Source organism: Haemaphysalis longicornis, unplaced genomic scaffold (assembly GCF_048455015.1).
Source record: "Haemaphysalis longicornis isolate Haplotype H1 unplaced genomic scaffold, Haemaphysalis longicornis Haplotype H1 scaffold_4, whole genome shotgun sequence".
NCBI classification, from domain to species: Eukaryota; Metazoa; Arthropoda; class Arachnida; order Ixodida; family Ixodidae; genus Haemaphysalis; species Haemaphysalis longicornis.
The window spans coordinates 59,785,544-59,806,201 of NW_027526361.1; the positions used below are offsets into that span (position 1 = coordinate 59,785,544).

The 20,658-nt window shown below is 48.8% G+C and overlaps 1 pseudogene across 1 annotated transcript in view; it reads right to left on the reverse strand.

The window, feature by feature from the left end:
• Nucleotides 1–17,620: 17,620 nt before the first annotated feature.
• The window catches only part of LOC144178781 (uncharacterized), a 31,354-nt pseudogene continuing 28,316 nt past the window's right edge, over nt 17,621–20,658 (reverse strand). The window contains exon 8 of the transcript XR_013324063.1: nt 17,621–20,618. The product of XR_013324063.1 is annotated as an uncharacterized LOC144178781 (transcript). The remainder of the gene's footprint in view (nt 20,619–20,658) is intronic.

Consider the following 20,658-nt stretch of genomic DNA (forward strand, 5'->3'; position numbering starts at 1 on the left):
TGTGGGCGAGCCGTTGTGCAGGGATATATTAATTTAGGACACCCGTGAATCCTTAACGTGCGCGCCGAAATTGCGAAACACAGGCGTTCTCTAAGCGAAGCCTATGTGTCCAAGGTTTCATATGTACTTCATGTGCGCGGACGTAAGCTGCCAAGACTACACGTGTCTTTAAAGCTTGAGCCGTTGGAAAGCGAATGTCTGGGTGTGTTTGCGGTAGCCTGCGATCGCCCCCGAAGTCGCACGCCAATCAGAACATTTATACCTCAAGCTTATACGACTCTTCAGTTGGATATGTATCGTGAGTATATTAGCGAATAATAGGCACCGTTGACATCCACCTCAATGCAGCCTGGTCGGCCTGGACCAGGACGAGTTTTAAAGCAAAGCATTACTACTTTCGCCCAGTGATTTAGTGGAGGATGCGCAAATGACCTTGTGACGCTACACACCCCTCGAAGCGCATCGCGTGACTCGCCGGACCCGCTGTTGGCGCCTGCGGGCGCCGACAGCGGTCGCCACCGCCGCTGCGGCCGAGGCAGCCAACCACCCCCGCAGCCTCCCATGCATGCGGTTCTGGATCGTTTCCGGCAACGTGGCTCGTCTCGCGCCCGGCGAAGAGTAACGGTGCGTTCGCCATGAATGAACGCCGCGTTCGCCCAGCCGGCCCAGCCTCCTTCTGTGAGCGTTGCACGGAACCGAATGGCTTTGAGGCGTGGTCGGCAATACAGCTAAATCAAGGGATAACTAAACGAAACCAAGACTCAACCAGACTAAGCCAAGCTTTTGCTTTGCATATACAAGATTAGCGGGGCTAAGCCGCAGCCATCTTTTTCTTCAACTGCGAAGTTTCTGAGGAAGCTGTACAGCTTTCATAGCCGTACGGCTGCACTGGGGTGGATGTCACATTTTTCTTCCCAGAAACTTACTCCACCTCGGGGATTTCCCCTAAATCTGGTCGAACAGGCCGTTTTCGAGAACAAAAATAATTTCCGCCTCAGACTTATACGTTTCGTCGCTTGGAGGTGCATCTTGAGCAGATTATTTACTGATTGGCACCATTTTAACACGACAGTGTTTTATGCCGGGATGCACGAAGATCTGACTGACGTCATATCCATCACGGAAATGACATCGCCACTATTCGAGCCGGGTGCTCCGGCGCCGCAACGGGAGGTGTCAGGCGCTTTACCGACTCCGCTACGAGCTGAAGCGCAGGCAGTCGTATGAAGGCGCCATTTATATAAATAACCTCTGCATAGCTCCTCTGTTTCGATGGTGCTGCCTTCTAGGAGAGGTGAAGCGAAGTAGTGCATCACGATGCTAATGAGCGCCGACAGTTGGCGCCAGCTGAGCCCTTCGCAACGCAACCGTCTGCCGTACACTTCACGGAGCAGGGACGCAGTGGTCGCACATTTGCGAAAGCGACGCGCCTGCAGGTTGTCGCTAACCAAGCACACCCACAAGACAGCCCCTCAAATCATGCCCTTTCGCTGAAGCGGACCGCGAGTTCGCTAAACCATTCGCTGGCAACCCGTTTGGTTTCGTTCGCAAGGTTTGCGAGCGCGTGTGGTTTCTTTCGGGTTTACGTAGTGCTCCGGCGCGTGCAATCCAGTGTCTAATGTGTTGATAAGTCTGACGGTGCCACACCGACGAAATATGAATAGCGATGTGCAAGTTCATATCGATGCAGAATAAACATTCAACTGATCCTGTTAAGGCACATCTCACTTTCGTGTTTTATCGGTTCCTATGAAAGAGGAATCACCCCCATTTTTTTAGACCAGTAGACTCAAAATAAAGGTTCATGCGTGTGCGTCTTTCTTAGAGATGACCGTGGTCACCGCCCAAGAAAAATAAAATGTGCTTATATCTTTTGCCTAAATTCCATGTCGTCTTTTCGCTGTGCGCTAAACAGCTTCGCTGCTCGTCCACCTTCGCAGAGTGGAATGCTAGTAATTTCGGGGTAAAGAAAAAATTAAAGACACTCTCCTAAAGGGGCCCTGAAAGGCGTTTAAATTTGAGCACACTAAATGAACTAGCGCAATCGTTAGATTGGGTCGCCAATGTCATCTGTGACAAGCATTATCTTTTACGCGCAGCGGAAAGCTCACACTTTTGTTGCAAAGTTTGTCGCTTCTTTCTCACCCTTCCCTTCGTGTGTTTGGACGCCGCCATCTTCACATGTCTACGTCATCGATTCCCAGATGTTCGTCATGAGCTAGACATCCTGCTATTGGGCGGCTTTTTCACGCACTTCCGGCAAAGAGATGAGTCGTCTGCTCAGCGTCGGCTCGCCGGCTGATGTGCCAGCGTAGTGCCTGAGTGCTTGGACATTTTCCGACAAACGAAACAAGTGTAAACAAACGCTTAACCGTTTGTATTGAATGCAACACGGCCATAACACGACATGGATATTCTCTTACCTGAGTACGTTGCATAAAGAAAGCGTTGAAGCCCCGTGGCACTCCTTTCGTGCAATCGCAGAGAACGCCCTGAGCCGAATGCCCGGGTTTGACGCACACATTTTATTCAACTTCAAAACAATCCAGAGATGCGTTTCGAACAAACACAACGTCACAACTTATGTTGCAAGTCTGCACCGCGATTGACAGACGATGAGTTGCCTCCTCCTGCCCGTCGTAAATTCGGCACTCACCTCGCGCGCGGTTTGCGGGGACGAACAGCAAGTCACTTAACTCTGGCGCACAAGCCGAGATGGCTTTTAGCCACGCACACTGCACACACCCCATGCGAGGTTGAGTCGTACGTCGCTCGAGAAAGGTAATCCAGACATGGCAAGCACTATCCACCCGCAGAAGCACAACGTCGCATTTCATCGCGAAACAAAGGCGTCCACAACACACACACCATCGCCTCCTGTAATGCCAAACGCATCTCGCACTTCCCAATGGGAGTGAGTGGTACGCCTGCAGTGCCCACATGTCGCGAGGTGTGGCCCCGAGCTGAACCGGGATCACGCAACCGTAACTGACTTGTACAGCGGTTTTTGCCTTGTTGCAAAGACAACCGATGTTTGAGATTGTCAAAGAAATGGCGCTCGCTCTAGCGCTAGAAAGCTCATAGCCGCGGCGGAGCATGTTTTGCCAACGTTGCCGCTCTGCACCACGCGTCGCCCCAAGTTGGACTGGTCACATGATTGAAGCGTTTTGTACACGGGTTCTGTATGGGTTTAAAATGTCTTTTTCACAAGCCGCCGGCAGGAATTACCACCGCCGCAAAATAAGACCCGGCACCAGCGGGGCCACATCTGGTACGGCGCTTTTTGGATAAACAGTGAGCGGTGCATCTCAAAGGGAACGAGCGCACGATCCTCCCCGTGCGGCTGCGAGTTCGCCGCCGATAAAAAGTCACGTGCCGCCGATAGCAACTGCAGTAACGTACACCGCGAAAGGGCAAGGCCAGGCCGCCGCACACATGCGGCCAGATTTTTCGTTCGCTTTTCCAGCCTTGAGCGGAGTGCGGGATTCATGGTGTCAACAAAGCTTGCCCGTAGCAGACGGCAGTCTGAGGAGCGCAATAGCGGAAGTACGCCACTGCTGAGGAGCGCAGCATCATGGGAGGGAGTGCTCGCGCGCCGTCAACAGCGAAGAATAGTTGAAAGGAGGAGGAAACGCGGCGTGACGATAATGCGCGGTTTTTTATTTACGATTTCTCAGCTAATACTCACCGCTTTAACAAAATTATTGCGGGAGGAGATTGCTAATACATTGCTTTATTTGGTTAAATGTACATCCATGCATCGGCGGAAGGTATTTCAGGACCCCTTTAAGAGAAATGCGGGTAAGGTGCGGCGCAATCGGATAGACGTCGGCTTCCTACCGCGAGGGACCCAAGTTCGATACTGACAACGGGAAGCGTTTTATTATAGTGCCTAGAATATACTGGCCAGTATAATCTAGGCACTATAGTTTTATGGACAAGAATTTTGCCAGGTCGGCCATTTTCTGATGATCGAGGCGCCATCTGGCGGACATTTCTTAGGGACTGCGGGGCGAGCAGACGACGCCGCAGTCCCACGCTGTTGCTCCGTGCCGTGCGAGAATATCAGACGCCCAAACGGCATCGAAAATCGGTAAGCGAGCGAAAGCAAAAGCGGTAAGCATCGAAAATCCGCACCGATTTTCGATCCCGTTGGGCGTATGATATTCATGCACGGCACGGAGCAACAGCATGGTACTGCGGCGTCGTCTGCTCGCCCCGCAGTCCCTAAGAAATGCCCGCCAGATGGCGCCTTGATCGTTAGAAAATGGCGGCACCCGCAGCTCCTAAGCGCCCGCTCCGGTGTTTTCGCATCGCCGTCGCCCTCGGTGTTACCCAGCCAACGAAGAGGACACCGAAGATAGACGCGATAGAGCAAGCAGGAACGGGAAAGAGGAAAGCAGGGCGAACGGGGACAGGGGGGTGCCGGTATTCCGAGGCCGCGCAAAACATGCTCCGCGGCGGCGACGCGCTGCAAGTTAACGCCAGGGCAGCGCGTGTGAAACAAAGGAAGTGCTGCCTCTGCTTCTGGTGTAAAGGAGGAGTAATATGTGAACAAAAGTGGTCTGAAACCGTACATATATGCCTGTCTGAAATTCTTTGCCTCTACATCTTTTGCACAGCCCAAACAGCGTGTCAGCTGCCCTCAAATTCCACATTAGGGAGCGTCGTAATCGTAAGTAATTTTTATTGAGATTTACGTGTCTTCGCTCATCATCATTATCGTTTTGTGAAACCAATTGTGTACAGTTTTTTTTTTTTTTTTTGCAGTGCGTTTTCTCTTTTCGACGGCCTCAGCGAAGCACAGAAATCTTCGCTTTAATAAAAGCCGCTCCGCGACGCGCCTCACACACTCGGCCACCGCTACGAGTAACAATCTACTTCAGCATAACGCCACTGCGGTGCAGTTCATAGTAAGCGGTACTGGCGGTACTAAATGCATACCTTCTGAAGTTCTGATTGTATGACGCTCATACACTGAGAGGTAAGACTTCCAGCAAAGTGCTTACTGTTGCGGCGATGTCATCTGCTACCATTCGCTGATAGTCCAAATCGGCCGCACTTCGGGAACTCTGCGAACGAGTTAGAAGAGGCTGCTAGATGGCGAGACAAACATCACTTTGGCCAGCTTAAAAAGTATTTAACCAGAAATGCCACACCGAAAAATAAAAATCAGTTCAGGAGCAAGAAATATGCGGGAATGCCAAAAATTATGTTGCGTTACGCATCACTAGACTTCCACTAATTATAAAGGGTAAGCGAAATAAAAACCGACGACCACGTTTGAAAGGTTCATTATTGGAGTGGATGCTCCCTGTATCACGTAAACCGGGGATACAATCGACGCCCAGACTTCCCCCGCCCTTTCACTAGCCCCAACCTCGAGCATTGGGAGACTGCGCTGTCGAGCGCATGATGGACCTAGACCTGTGCGCCGCCGCGCCACGCCGCCGCCGCCGCCTGTTTTGGTCGCGCCGTCTGCGCCGCCGCCGAAGTCGCGGGAATGAGCACGCCGCCGCCGCCGCCGGGCAAAATTTTCGGCGCGCCGCCGGCCCCGCGCCCCGCCTATTATGCGACTCTTCTGAACAACGAAGGAGTATGAAAGGAAAATACGTCGCTTCGCTGGAAGTTGTCGTTTCTCCCTCTGCAAGAAATGCCTCTCTCAGCGGTGCTGTTCGTCTGGAAATAATCGCGATCCACCATGCATAAACGGATGATTTGTACTTTCAGCCTGGAATCCGTCATTCTGCTGCTCTTGTGGGGAGACTTCTAGTCGCCTTCCTTCTCCTCCTTCTCCGAATACCTTTTCTTCCTGGCCCGTCCACACCGCACCAAGCCTCTTGCATGCGTCCCGCGACCTTGTTAACAAAGGATAAATGCGTGATTGCCTACCGTCTCGACGCGCTTGACTCGGAATCCTCTTGAAGCACTCCAGCTTTTTCTCTGCCATGCAAGCACGACATCTTTCTTGCTTTATCCGCTTTCTCAGAAACTCTAAAATGACCAGGCACCCATGTTACTCCAGGCACCCATGGTTAAATAGGCCCACCCGACTCTCTCTGTGTCAAAAGCCCTCTTTCTTTCTTCTCCAAAGGGAAGTAGGATGGAGGACAGGAGCGAACGCAAACTTCAGCCCCTCAAGCCATATTATTTCTACTGTACAAACATGACCAAAAGTGTTTGACCACCTTCCTTCTTAATAAAGGCCGGTCCCGTGGCGTATTAATAACATCGTCATCCAACGGGGATAAAAGTATACACTGCAAGGAAAATAAAACACTAACACAAAAAGATGCGGTCTCAGAGCGACTGACAAGAATAAATGCGGATGAAAGAGAACGACCGAAGTACACAAGTCTCCAAAATCAGTGCGCCAGCTCCTCCAACCACTCGTCGATTCTCTCAAGGGGACAAGCGGCTAGCATCGAAGAATATATGAAACCCCATAATCAGCACGGGAACAGTGCACAAGAAACCGCCGCAGTAGTGCGCAAGCTTGAATGGGCAGCGTCATTACGGGAAGAGTGCACGGGAAGTGGGTCAATAAATGAACTGTCCAGGTACGCAGGAAGGGTCAATGAAAGCGCAGCTAGGATCTCCGGAACTGTGAGCCTGACATAAGCATTCACAACTCATTAACGTCAGCAATGCAATACTTAAACGAATGTGAAACACAAAATTGGAAGGAAATTTAAATACCCGCACAACTTCAGACAACCAATGTCGTATTTGAGCACTGTGATAAAATAGCGTCCCCGAGGGCAGAGGAGCGTACGTCATGCTGCCCTTTCTCGCTGGAGGCCAGTTAACTAGACGATTTGGAGAATAAGAATTCAGAAATAATGGTGAAAGGTACCATAAGAAAATCTACAGAAATTCAAAGGGTTGTCTACGAATGCATTCTTACTCCTCTTGCCTTCATTGCGAGTTCTTTACAGCCGAATTAGGCTATCCCAAACAGAGCTTCGACGATCAATGTCCACGCTCCGCAAGAAAGCTATGATTTTGAAACGTAAAAGTTGTATAATAATAGCGCGTGCTGCGTGACGTGTACGTGATTGATTGTGGGATTTAGCGCACCGAAGCTACACATCAGCTATGAGAGAGAGAGAGCGAGACAGAGAGAGAATACATTTCGTCAGCACAAAAATTGCGGAGTAGTGTCCTAATTTCAGGACCCCATTCGTGGTGCCAGCTGCGACGGCCATTTCCACCAACCGAAGCTGGTCGTCCGCACTGGATCAAAATTAATCCGAAGCGCCTCATAGCCCACGTGTTTTTTGACACCTGTGATAAAAAAAACCCATGGGCTATAGAGGCGCGCTGTAGTGGGGGGCTCCGGATTAATTTTGATCCCCTGTGGATTTTTACCGTGCGCCAACATCTCAACACAATGGGATTTTCGCTTTTCCACTCAATCTGAAAAGCAGCTACCGTGGCTGTGATGGGTGAACCCCGGAAACGGAAAAAATGGTCCCATACTCTAGTCGACGTGTTTCCCTTCAAGTTAGATTTGAACATTTTTTCGCTTTTGATTTTATCCCTTTGCGTTTTAGCCAAAGGGTTGAGGAAGAGATGGAATGCTTTAATATTCCTATAGGGGCAGAAATTAACGCCACTGGAGGCTAAAACCTAACAAACCAAATTGGGCCGACAGACGGACGGTTTGATGGATGGATGGATGAATGGATGGGTGGATGGATGGATGGATGGTAGGGCTGAGCATCGATAAAAAAATTTAATGCAAGTGGTTGGATTAAAACCACACAAACAACAATTGCGAAGCCAGGAAGCCTGGAACCGTCGGTTTAGTAGCTTAGTCGGACACAGCTAGCCTCTCAGTGTCTGGAATGTCATAGAAGCTCTACGCTGCGAGGTTTCATCAGTATCGGTGAAAATTGAACTAGAAGCCGTGGGAGCTCCACCAAAGAAGCGCACAGCGTCGTCCCAGGTCTAGGCCATTTCGGTGTACGGACATATCGGTGTACGGACGTTTCGGTGCACGGCATTTCCTTCCGCGAACATTTCGGCGACCGTATTATCGGGTGCTTGTTTGCTTGAAACAGCCGTTATATTTTTATTTTCGCTTAACATGGGTTTTGGACAACAATCTAGGGCAGCGATTGCCTTTTAATATTGATGTCGTGTTCGCGATTTTTTGCCAGGTATTTTTAGAAACTGAACATTTTTGTATTTTTCTTTAATACCTTGTTCAGAGAAAACCTGTTTTGCAGCCAGCTGATTAAATTCTTCTGCACATGTTTTTTTTTAAATTTACGACAAGACTTTATTTATATTCGCTCTTTTTTTGGGGCATGCTAATCAGCAAAGACAATTTAGCCGATGTTTTCGATGGCTAACGCATTCTTTATGTATTTTTTTCTAAATAAAATGCACACTCTCACAATCCTCAACTTTACAAACATATGGTTGCCCCTAAAAATGCAGACAATCTTATGAAAAGTTTATTTAGGCTGCGCTGTCATGTTTAAGTGAATTTGGAGACACTGTTCTCGCCAGCTTTTTTTTTTACGGACAAGTTTAGGATATTGTCGCGGAGGAAGAACGGGCCTTTTGAAAACAGCTGCAGGTTCTATATCTCATCAATGCTGATCAAGCGCGTACAGGTTGTGCATACAAATACCACCAATTCGGTTCGGTCAAACACCAACCTCCGTTTTAGCTTTACATGCTTACTTTCATCTCCTTTTAATTCTCCAAGCCCCCCTCCCCCTCCGTCTGTCTGTAAGTTTTAACCTTCCCAGACTTCTTTTTCAGTAATATTATGGTTATTATGTTTAATTTCCCGTTGAAATCTTACAGGCAAAGGGGCCATCACCTTCTCCAAAGAGTCACCGCATTGATGCAAGAAAAAGCGATACATTCGGCGTGAGCTCACACGACCTCTAGTGCACAACAAAAAGCCACCCGAAAAGCCGCTGAGGACACAATGACCAGGATCGTTGGCGCCTGTCGCCCCCATCGAGGAACAAGCTCGATGGCTGCAAGGCTTCCGCGCGTCGCGGCCACACAGAAGGCGCCCATCTCCAGGAATCGCCGTCTTTCCTTTCAGTCGCCCCACCTGCAATTAACTCTCCAAGTCGCGCATATCATGGACACCGCAGACATTCCTCCTTTTCTTCCATTGTAAGAGGGGAAAATTTTGAATAGGCTGGTTTTGCGAGAGCCGCGACAGTCGTATTCACGTTTTCGATGCCCAGTTTACACTTTGAAGAAACACAAGTGACACCCCCCTCTACCTACCAAGGGGGCTGGTTTAAGCACTTAGCCCTCCCCACCCCCACCCGTTTAGCCACTCCACCGTGCGATCAATGGCTAGTTTTCGAGTAGAACCAACACCGAATGCAAGAATAAATCGATAGAGAAAATTATGAATTATTAAAATGGATGCACGCGCGCTTAAGCTAGCTCGTTTCCTTTCTTTCTTTCTTTTCGCCTTGGTTTGGCGGACGGGGAAGCGGGGGGGGGGGGGGGGGGGGGGAGATAGGAAGCGACTAAAAGCAGCAGCGTCTTGCAGCGGTGGGTGAAGTGAAATCAAAGCCTTTCGGTAACACTTGAATTAAAATATTAGAGTTGTTCACATGAATGCTGAAATAAAAATGGTTGAAGGGAAGTAAATTAACGACGTTAATTTTTAACATTTAATTTCGAAATTGGGTTTTAGGCGCTAATGCTCTCGAACGTAAAATTATATCGTCTGACGAAACGAAAGTATTAAAGCTAAAATGTTTAAAGAAATGCCTGGGACATCCCGTGCACCGAAATGTCCGCACCGAGACGTGCTGCACCGAATTGTCCTACACATGTCCGGATCCCCCACGGTTTTTGCATATTTTCTTTTCCCCCAAATCTCTCTCTCTCTCTCTCTCTCTCTCTCTCTCTCTCTCTCTCTCTCTCTCTCTCTCTCTCTCTCTCTCTCTCTCTCTCTCTCTCTCTCTCTCTCTCTCTCTCTCTCTCTCTCTCCTCCACCACCACCACCACCACCCGCTATTCCGCGCCGCGCCGCCGCCGATCCGGGGACCCCCGCGCCGTTTCACGCCGCCGCCGGAGGTGGGAACACCGGCGCGCCGCCGCCGGCGATTTCTGACCGGCGCACAGGTCTAGATGGACCTCGCCGACAATGTCATGATGACGGAGGGGGCGGAACGTGCGAAGACAGCGTTTGGACTTCTGGACTGAGAAGCCACTCCTACGCATAAATAAGCTAACTAAAAGTTCTGCTCTCCCTCTCTCTCTCTCTCTCTCTTGCAATGGATCGCTCATCTTGCAAGCGAATATGAAGCATTGGAAGCAACAAGAGAATCCATCCATCCATCCATCCATCCATCCATCCATCCATCCATCCATCCATCCATCCATCCATCCATCCATCCATCCATCCATCCAATCCAATCCAATCCAATCCAATCCAATCCAATCCAATCCATTCAATCCAATCCATCCATCCATCCATCCATCCATCCATCCATCCATTATCTCTCTCTCTCTCTCTCTCTCTCTCTCTCTCTCTCTCTCTCTCTCTCTCTCTCCCCCTCTCTCTCGTATAGGACGAACCTACCTCACTGCAAGAGGCTCTCAACCATAACCATCGTTTGAGGTGCACAAATTAGAAGGTTGACAGTAGCGGAATTTTTTTTTACCTGAACTGGTGTAGATTAGCGCAGTGTCGTGCAGACCAGTGCAGAGTGCTACTGGGGATATCAATTAGTAAAAAAATGAACATATGCTGCTCTGATTGCACCAGTGCAGCCAGTTCAGGTAAAACAAATGCCTCCAGTGTTGCAGGCAGCTACCACGTCCACCCTTGTTTGCTGCGGTGATGCGACAAAAATGTTCCTCAGCGGCTTCAGCTTTGGCGGACCGGTGCTAGCTTTTGACTCTGACGAGGCTGTGACACTGACGAACGCCACTATTTGAGGTCAAGGTGAAAATGACGGGGACAGGCCGATCACCTTGCGATAGTCGGTGGTTGATCCTCCCAGGTCAGTGTCCGAGACGCCAGAGCGCAGATAGTTCGTCTCCATCACAGCCGGCACCGCCGACCTCGAGTCATAGAAGCTGCTGGAGATAGAGCCAGACGCGTGAATTTCTTCCACTCCACACACTGAATGTCCGAAGCCCAAGCTCAAACCGTTCGAATGAAATCAGTCTCAAACATGTGCAATAGTAGTATCAGAACACGGAGTTGTAATAAATGTCCTTTCGTGCCTTACGAGTTCACCCCCCACACACCCCCCCCCCCCCAAAACACCCCCCCCCCCACACACACACTTTTTTTGTGCTACACGGACATAAACCTATTTAGGTTGAATTCAAATATTTAAAATTACTGTTCGCATCGAATAATCTCCAGACCCATGGCGAAATTATGCGCCTATATTTCATGCATAGTGGTATTGAATATGTACAACTTTCTCGTAACCTGTGCGTAACCTGTGCTTGAAAAAGCTGTGTAAGCAAGACAAGTTAGCCCACGGGGCATCACAAGATGTGCCTCATTTCTTCCTTTCAAACACGCTGTGCTCAAAGAAGCCACCATTGTCGGAGACAAAAAATATCCCGCGAGCGATTACTGCGCTCGTTAAGCTCTGGCTAGCGGGCTGCTTGAGAAATAATGCTTAACATATGAATCGAATGATGAAAACCTTAGCCCGATGCATTTGTGTCGTCAGTTCAGCATTTCTACCTCGTTCTAAGACAGTTTCAAAATGTAATTATTTAAGCGCAGAATCTACGCGTGAGGGGTATACAGATTAATAGAGGGCTACAGATTTACTTGCACTGAAATCTCAACACACGGAAATTCTGCTCTTCGCGTCGATAGAAAAAAAAAAACTGAAGGGAGCGATGACGAATGCACGCATGCCAGTTTGACTGACAGATACAGTGCCCGCACGCATTTTTCTTTATTTTTGTAAATGTATCGCCGAATGTTCTGTCTTTCGTAATTTTCCAGCGTCGAGGCCTTCCCATCGCCGGCATGGAGGACCTTCTGTTTCCGAAGGGGCCTGCGGCAACCCAACGGGAAGTCTTCGCCCATCTGCTCCATTACCTGGAGACGACCGGCCTGCTTATTTCTAAAATGCAGGGAGCCCAGCGCATAGCAACCATACCGACACAGGATTGGCTGGTGAGCAGGAGCGACGCCATGTCGTCACACGTAGCAACGATGAGGAGAACACTCTCGTTACCAGCTACCCTAGATGGGCGCAACCGGCGCAGCGCCTGTGCGAAGTTCGAACCACTGAGCGGGCCACAAGCGCTTTGGGCACGCTTGGGAAGGTAAAAGCACGGCCGCTGGTGCGCCTCTCATCCAGCTACCGTGGTAAAAGAGTTCAAATCCAGAGGGGCGCTTGGGTAAGGTAAGCGCCAAGGAAACGAGTGTGTGCGGGCAATGCTAGGAGCAAATAACAATAATAATAATCTTTATATGCCAGCGGTGAGCGGGCCTGTGAATGCTAAGGAGCAAGTGCGCGATGCCTTACCGCCGAAAAGTGAGTTTTTACCGCACCACGGACGCGTTCGCGACCCTTCAGTGGCTTTCTTGTACTTTTGTTCATACGTTACTAATAATTACCATTTCAATGTCTGCACTCTCCTGGCCAAGGGTCGGCGTACTTCGTAAATAAAATCTCCACATTATGTGTGTACATCAGGTGTGCGGCACATAATTTCCTTTATTTTGTTGGTGCCCCAATGGACGTGCGAATGCAGCAAGGAGCTGTAATTTGCAACTGATTTGATTTGGCTGTAGGGTTTGACGCCCCAACGCAACGCAGGCGATGAGGCGCGCCGTAGTGGAGGGCTCCGGATTAATTTTGACCACCTGGGGATCTTTTGCGCCGAAATCTCGTACATATGGGCGTTTTTTTTCCGCGGCCGGAAATCGAACCCGCGACCTCGTGCTCAGCAGCGCAATGCCTTAGCCACTGAGCCTCCGCGGCGGGTTGTAATTTGGAACTCCCAACGAGGTCAGGTCCCTCCGTTGACCGCATCCTGTTGTTTTGTTGCTGCTGCGTATTCGTCTTTTTTTTTTTTTTTTTTAGTAAGGTCAGCAAGCAAATTTGTTAAATTATACGGCTTGACAGCTATTAATTTGGAATGGTATTTTTACAGCAGCTAACTTCGCTCTTATACTGGACGATCTACTTTTATATATGACTTGAAAAGACGAACTGTGGCAGATAGCTTCAATTTTCGGCGTGTAAAGATTCTCCAGGAGCTCTGTTGAAAAGTAATCGGCGGCCTCAGCCATTTTCTCCACCTCAAAATGGCCCGTTATTTTGCCGTATAGGGTGCTTTGAAGAAGTTCAACTTTGTTTATTATTAACGCCTTAGTTTACATACCTTTTGATTTGCTGGCAGCTGAGTACAACATGTTCAAAATGTGAGGGTACAGCAGCTGGTAGGCGACGATAGGAACAGAAACTGGTACGGCATCAATGTTGCACTTTCTTTATTCATGTGCCAGAGCCACATAAAATACAGTACACAGAGAACAAACCGCATCAGTTAAGTAAACAAATGTGTACCAAACACCATGCTACAGGGATTTATTTGCAGTAATACAACCACACTACAGGGTGGTTGTATTACTGCAAACTGCAGTGTAATACAACCACCCGCAAGCAAAGATATGCTGCTAGAGGGGAAATAATTTTGAAGTGCACTGCTGCCAGAGACAACTTCATTTAGCACACGGAACAGAAATGTGCACATTTTCTCGAAGAGTTAGTGAGCAAGTTAGAATGATTTCATTTATGTGAAGATATTGTGATAAACCTCTTGTTCTCCCTCCAATCAGGACTAAAGCCCTTCCTCCTCTTCCATTATGACTGAAGCTGGAATATTTGCAACATGGGATAAACACCCTCGTTGTGGCATTAGCTGCTGTACACATACGTATCAAGTGAAGGCGATCTCATTTTAATCAGCACCCTTGTATTCAATTTACACCAAGTGCCCCTGGCACTCCGTGTACTCGGTGTCAATTAGATATTGTCATGGTTTTCTGCTAAGTGTTCTACGAAGCTACCAAGACATCTGCACAGATCGTAGGAATATTTCTGTGAGCAGGTGACATTTCGACAGTGACGGCTTATGGTGGTAGAGCTGGTGGGAAATGAGAAGGCTTAATAACATCATGTGAGAAGCATAACATTAGCTGAATGAGTAAGTAACGAAGAATCTTTATTAAGGGATGGCCTGAAGCCACAATGAGAAATGAGAAGCCTATGCTATTATTAGCTTAATAACAGTGAGATATCTTTAATAGCTCACTCAAAAGACTGAGGAAACAAAGGCCTGATGGCCTTAGGACTCCAGCTAAATCTCAGAGAGTGCTGTTTTGCTGCCCAGAAGCTGACCACATTGTCCCCAAATATGGTGTTTTACCAGATCCTGCCAAATTGCCTGTTGTAATGGAATTCCAGAAGCAGAAAATGTTGATTACCTTTTGCAGCTTTACTGACATTTACTCGTACTTAAGACACCCACCCTGTAATCAACTACGAATCTCATTGGGTCTCTGACCCAGCTCCTCAGCAAGGATAGCGGCCCCTCTAAGTAGTCAACAGCTAGTGAGGATGCATTTACTAAACTGTGCCATCTCCTCTCATCCCTGCCAATCCTGCACTATTTAAACCATAGTGCTCCAACCGGAATTCACTCCAGTGCAAGTGGTGTTGGTTTGGGGGCAGTTCTCGTTGTACGCAAGGCAGTATATAATGGGCATGTAGTCACATATGCAAGTTGTACTTGGTTAATATCAAAATGATGACAAGGGAACGCCTGGTCATGGTTGGTTGAGTGCGAATTGCTGCCCATACCGTTACAGCTGCTCTGTCAAAGTAGTTATGGACCACCATGTGCTTTTCTGGCTGTCCCCGCTAAAAGATCCATTTGATTGCCTAGCAAGTTAGGCTTTGAGAACTACAGGACTATGACATACAAGCCATTTATTGCTCGGGCTGTAGGCACCATGATGCTGACGCTCTTTACCGTTCTCTGCTGCTGCATGACAATGAGGAAGTCTCAAGCACCGATTGCTACATGTCGTCACTCGAGATACAGTAATCACTCGTCAACTGAAAGTCATAAAATCCGCTGAAAATTTTGTTTCGAGTTACCGAAATGCAGAAAACTTCTGGCCAGGTCACTGATATAAGAGCTAGTGCTGCTAACAAAGGCAAAATAATTTGCAGGGAAACAAATTTTTATGATTTCATAAGAATGGCGTGATGCTCGCCCATTTCCCCTTCGCATCTGGTCTTAGAAAGGTGTTCTTCAACTGCTCGATGCAGCGCATAAATCAAAGGTTGCCACCGCTACATTCTACCTTGATGCGAAGCAGGTGCAGCATGTTTTTTGTTTGTGCCATAATAGGCACTTCTCGAGGCTCCTTATCATCCATACGATAAGCTGCATTGGCCACAGCTACGTCAACGATGCAGGCATTTGTCAGCATTCCGGTCATGGGGACATCGGCCTCCTACAACTCGTCCTCCTTGTGAATTCGCCATTCCCGACTGTTTGGCACATAGTGGGGAACTAAGCGTTCGAACAGAGACCTTATCAGCTGCCTGTAGTGGGCTTTGCTGCATGTCCTCTCTGCCAACATTTTGAGATATCCATGGTCTTGTAAAAAAAAGTTTTGAGATAAAGGGGTGCAAATACATAGCGCCTATGATGAGAAAAAGTTTCGACTTAACCAATATTTCAAGATAGCTGAGATTGTGTTATTGAGGGATTACTGTATACTAAATGTTATCAGAGCAAAAGAAAGATTCATGGATTTCTTCCATCTTGAGCTTCCTGTGTAGCTTATTTGCATATGGTGCACCTTAGACACTATGCCAGAAATCATCACACTTCGCCATTCATGATGAAATGCTGCTCCAGTACAAGCATTGAACCAAAGGCAGGAAATGGCTTGTCTAATTCCGTGGCATCTAGACTCACAAATATGTGCCTATTTTCATAAAGAACTGCACTGTGCCCATGCTGGGGCATACAAAATATATCAACACTTGCAGTTCTACTGGTGAGGCACGTACATTTCAATTTGTCAATACGTTCATTCTGTGTTCTATGCCGATGCCAAAAAATCTCTACTCCTTGACGGAACTGGCCTTATGTAGCCTTTACTATTTTCAGTGTGCTGTCGACTACTTGATGTGGTATGCAGAGACTGCCTGCTGCTACTGTGCGCAAAGCTGCCTCCTTTGTTCCGTGGCAATTAACTGTGCAACAAAGAGCATCCCGTAAAAAGCCTAGTAACCTAAAATGGGTTTTTTCATTCAAAGTTATCAAGGCTCTCTTCAAAGCTTGCTGTACCATTTACAGCACCAATGCATACCATCCTGACACTGCCACACATGCTACAACCAGCCTATCTCCATTTTTTTCTTCGTGTAAACGCAAGCCCCCGCACACCATTGCCCTGATCACTCAAAGTGAACGCTTATTGTTGATGTTGCTAAGCACTCAGGACAATTTCATCAACTGGCCTGATCATTAACAAAGATAGCAAGATCAAGAGTGTCAGAAGCCACACCACGATGGCAGCACGCCTCATTTTACCTATTTACCAAGCTCACTCATCAGGCTGTGGTTGCCACCAAGTTCTCCTGGCTTGAGCAGTAAACTGCTTTCGCATTACCATGGCCTCTACCGCGTCGTCAAATGTACATATCCCGCAAATATGTGGTTCGGCTTTTACTCCACCTCTCCAGCACCAAAACATCCATGACGTCTATTTCCATCACCTGAAGCCTTAAATAGACCCTTTTATCATCTCATCTGCCATGTTGCTAGAGGATGGCTTTTTTTTTCTTGTGGGCAACTGCAAGAAAGACTGTCACCAACACCATGTCCACTTAAACAATTGACAGACATAACCAGCGTCGGGCATTCGCCATGAATGGCCATGCGCAACACAAGAGCCACTATCCGCACTCCTACAACAAAAGGACACCAACTCTTGGCCATCGTAACGTTTTGGGACTAGTCCTCTCAGTCCAAGAATAAATCTTCCCTTCAACTATGAAAAAAGACAAGGAGGGGGTTGACTTTCAGGGATACATCCACGTGACTGTCTGCCCACTGCACTGAAACACTCCACAGCAAAACAAAAACACACAGCACCACACGTCCCAGAATGAACAACAGAAAAAAGTTGAGGGTGAGGAATTTGCACAGAGCTACATATACATGACTGTCTGCCCGCTGCTCTGAAGCAGCACTTCACAGCAAAACGAAAAAAAACACAGCACTGCACGGCCCAGAATGAACAATACAAAAAAGTTGGGGAGGAGAACTTCACACAAGGCTACGTCTACGTGACTGTCTGCCTGCTGCACTGAAGCAGCACTTCACAGCAAAATGAAAAAACACGGCACCGCACGCCCCAGAATGAACAACAGAAAAAATCTGGGAAGGGGACTTCACACAGGGCTACGTCTACGTGACTGTCTGCCCGCTGCACTGAAGCACTGTCACAGCAAAACGAAAAAACACGGCACCGCACGCCCCAGAATGAACAACAGAAAGAAGTTGGGGAGGAGAACTTCACACAAGGCTACGTCTACGTGACTGTCTGCCTGCTGCACTGAAGCAGCACTTCACAGCAAAACAAAAAAACACGGCACCGCACGCCCCAGAATGAACAACAGAAAAAATCTGGGAAGGGGACTTCACACAGGGCTACGTCTACGTGACTGTCTGCCCGCTGCACTGAAGCACTTCACAGCAAAACAAAAAAACACGGCACCGCACGCCCCAGAATGAACAACAGAAAAAATTTGGGAAGGGACTTCACACAGGGCTACGTCTACGTGACTGTCTGCCCGCTGCACTGAAGCACTTCACAGCAAAACGAAAAAACACGGCACCGCACGCCCCAGAATGAACAACAGAAAGAAGTTGGGAAGGGACTTCACACAGGGCTACGTCTACGTGACTGTCTGCCCGCTGCACTGAAGCACTTCACAGCAAAACGAAAAAACACGGCACCGCACGCCCCAGAATGAACAACAGAAAGAAGTTGGGGAGGAGAACTTCACACAGGGCTACGTCTACGTGACTGTCTGCCCGCTGCACTGAAGCACTTCACAGCAAAACGAAAAAACACGGCACCGCACGCCCCAGAATGAACAACAGAAAGAAGTTGGGGAGGAGAACTTCACACAGGGCTACGTCTACGTGACTGTCTGCCCGCTGCACTGAAGCACTTCACAGCAAAACGAAAAAACACGGCACCGCACGCCCCAGAATGAACAACAGAAAGAAGTTGGGGAGGAGAACTTCACACAGGGCTACGTCTACGTGACTGTCTGCCCGCTGCACTGAAGCACTTCACAGCAAAACGAAAAAACACGGCACCGCACGCCCCAGAATGAACAACAGAAAGAAGTTGGGGAGGAGAACTTCACACAGGGCTACGTCTACGTGACTGTCTGCCCGCTGCACTGAAGCACTTCACAGCAAAACGAAAAAACACGGCACCGCACGCCCCAGAATGAACAACAGAAAGAAGTTGGGGAGGAGAACTTCACACAGGGCTACGTCTACGTGACTGTCTGCCCGCTGCACTGAAGCACTTCACAGCAAAACGAAAAAACACGGCACCGCACGCCCCAGAATGAACAACAGAAAGAAGTTGGGGAGGAGAACTTCACACAAGGCTACGTCTACGTGACTGTCTGCCTGCTGCACTGAAGCAGCACTTCACAGCAAAATGAAAAAACACGGCACCGCACGCCCCAGAATGAACAACAGAAAGAAGTTGGGGAGGAGAACTTCACACAAGGCTACGTCTACGTGACTGTCTGCCTGCTGCATTGAAGCAGCACTTCACAGACACGGCACCGCACGCCCCAGAATGAACAACAGAAAGAAGTTGGGGAGGAGAACTTCACACAAGGCTACGTCTACGTGACTGTCTGCCTGCTGCACTGAAGCACTTCACAGCAAAACGAAAAAACACGGCACCGCACGCCCCAGAATGAACAACAGAAAGAAGTTGGGGAGGAGAACTTCACACAGGGCTACGTCTACGTGACTGTCTGCCCGCTGCACTGAAGCACTTCACAGCAAAACGAAAAAACACGGCACCGCACGCCCCAGAATGAACAACAGAAAGAAGTTGGGGAGGAGAACTTCACACAGGGCTACGTCTACGTGACTGTCTGCCCGCTGCACTGAAGCACTTCACAGCAAAACGAAAAAACACGGCACCGCACGCCCCAGAATGAACAACAGAAAGAAGTTGGGGAGGAGAACTTCACACAAGGCTACGTCTACGTGACTGTCTGCCTGCTGCACTGAAGCAGCACTTCACAGCAAAATGAAAAAACACGGCACCGCACGCCCCAGAATGAACAACAGAAAGAAGTTGGGGAGGAGAACTTCACACAAGGCTACGTCTACGTGACTGTCTGCCTGCTGCATTGAAGCAGCACTTCACAGACACGGCACCGCACGCCCCAGAATGAACAACAGAAAGAAGTTGGGGAGGAGAACTTCACACAAGGCTACGTCTACGTGACTGTCTGCCTGCTGCACTGAAGCACTTCACAGCAAAACGAAAAAACACGGCACCGCACGCCCCAGAATGAACAACAGAAAGAAGTTGGGGAGGAGAACTTCACACAAGGCTACGTCTACGTGACTGTCTGCCTGCTGCACTGAAGCAGCACTTCACAGCAAAATGAAAAAACACGGCACCGCACGCCCCAGAATGAACAACAGAAAGAAGTTGGGGAGGAGAACTTCACACAAGGCTACGTCTACGTGACTGTCTGCCTGCTGCATTGAAGCAGCACTTCACAGACACGGCACCGCACGCCCCAGAATGAACAACAGAAAGAAGTTGGGGAGGAGAACTTCACACAAGGCTACGTCTACGTGACTGTCTGCCTGCTGCACTGAAGCACTTCACAGCAAAACGAAAAAACACGGCACCGCACGCCCCAGAATGAACAACAGAAAAAATCTGGGAAGGGGGACTTCACACAGGGCTACGTCTACGTGACTGTCTGCCCGCTGCACTGAAGCACTGTCACAGCAAAACGAAAAAACACGGCACCACACACCCGCAAACAAACAACAAACAGGAAGTAGTACCTCAAAACAAACAACAGAAAATGCTGGGGGGTGAGAAGGCGTGGTCAAGGGGCTTGTGTTTTCAGAGAGGAGACGAAGTAAGGAAACAGTTAATGTCCCTGGCCGTGCATCTTCGCATGGGGAACATTTGCGCCAACACTGCGGCAAAGAACATGAGGGCGCTTTCGGGCTGCCTTCAATGCTGCATTGTTTGGTGGTCGCCCAGCCGGCACTCTCTTGGACCCCTTGGTAAGCCCTGGACGGCGCCTCGACAGGGCTGTGGGCTGCACTTTTATAGTACGGCCACGCCTCAATTCGAGGCCAAGTGCCGAATTCATCGCCATGATGGCCCCTACACCACGCTGCTGCTTACACAATCTTTGCAAGCGCATGCTTGCACTTGTCAGGTGCTTTCTGTACGAGTCTTTGTGCCATTCAGCCTCGTGAATTTTTCTCATCTCGGCAATGAGGGCTTCCAGGTTGTCATCTGCATCCTGCACAAACAGTTTCATAAGAAACTTTCACAAAAGTGGC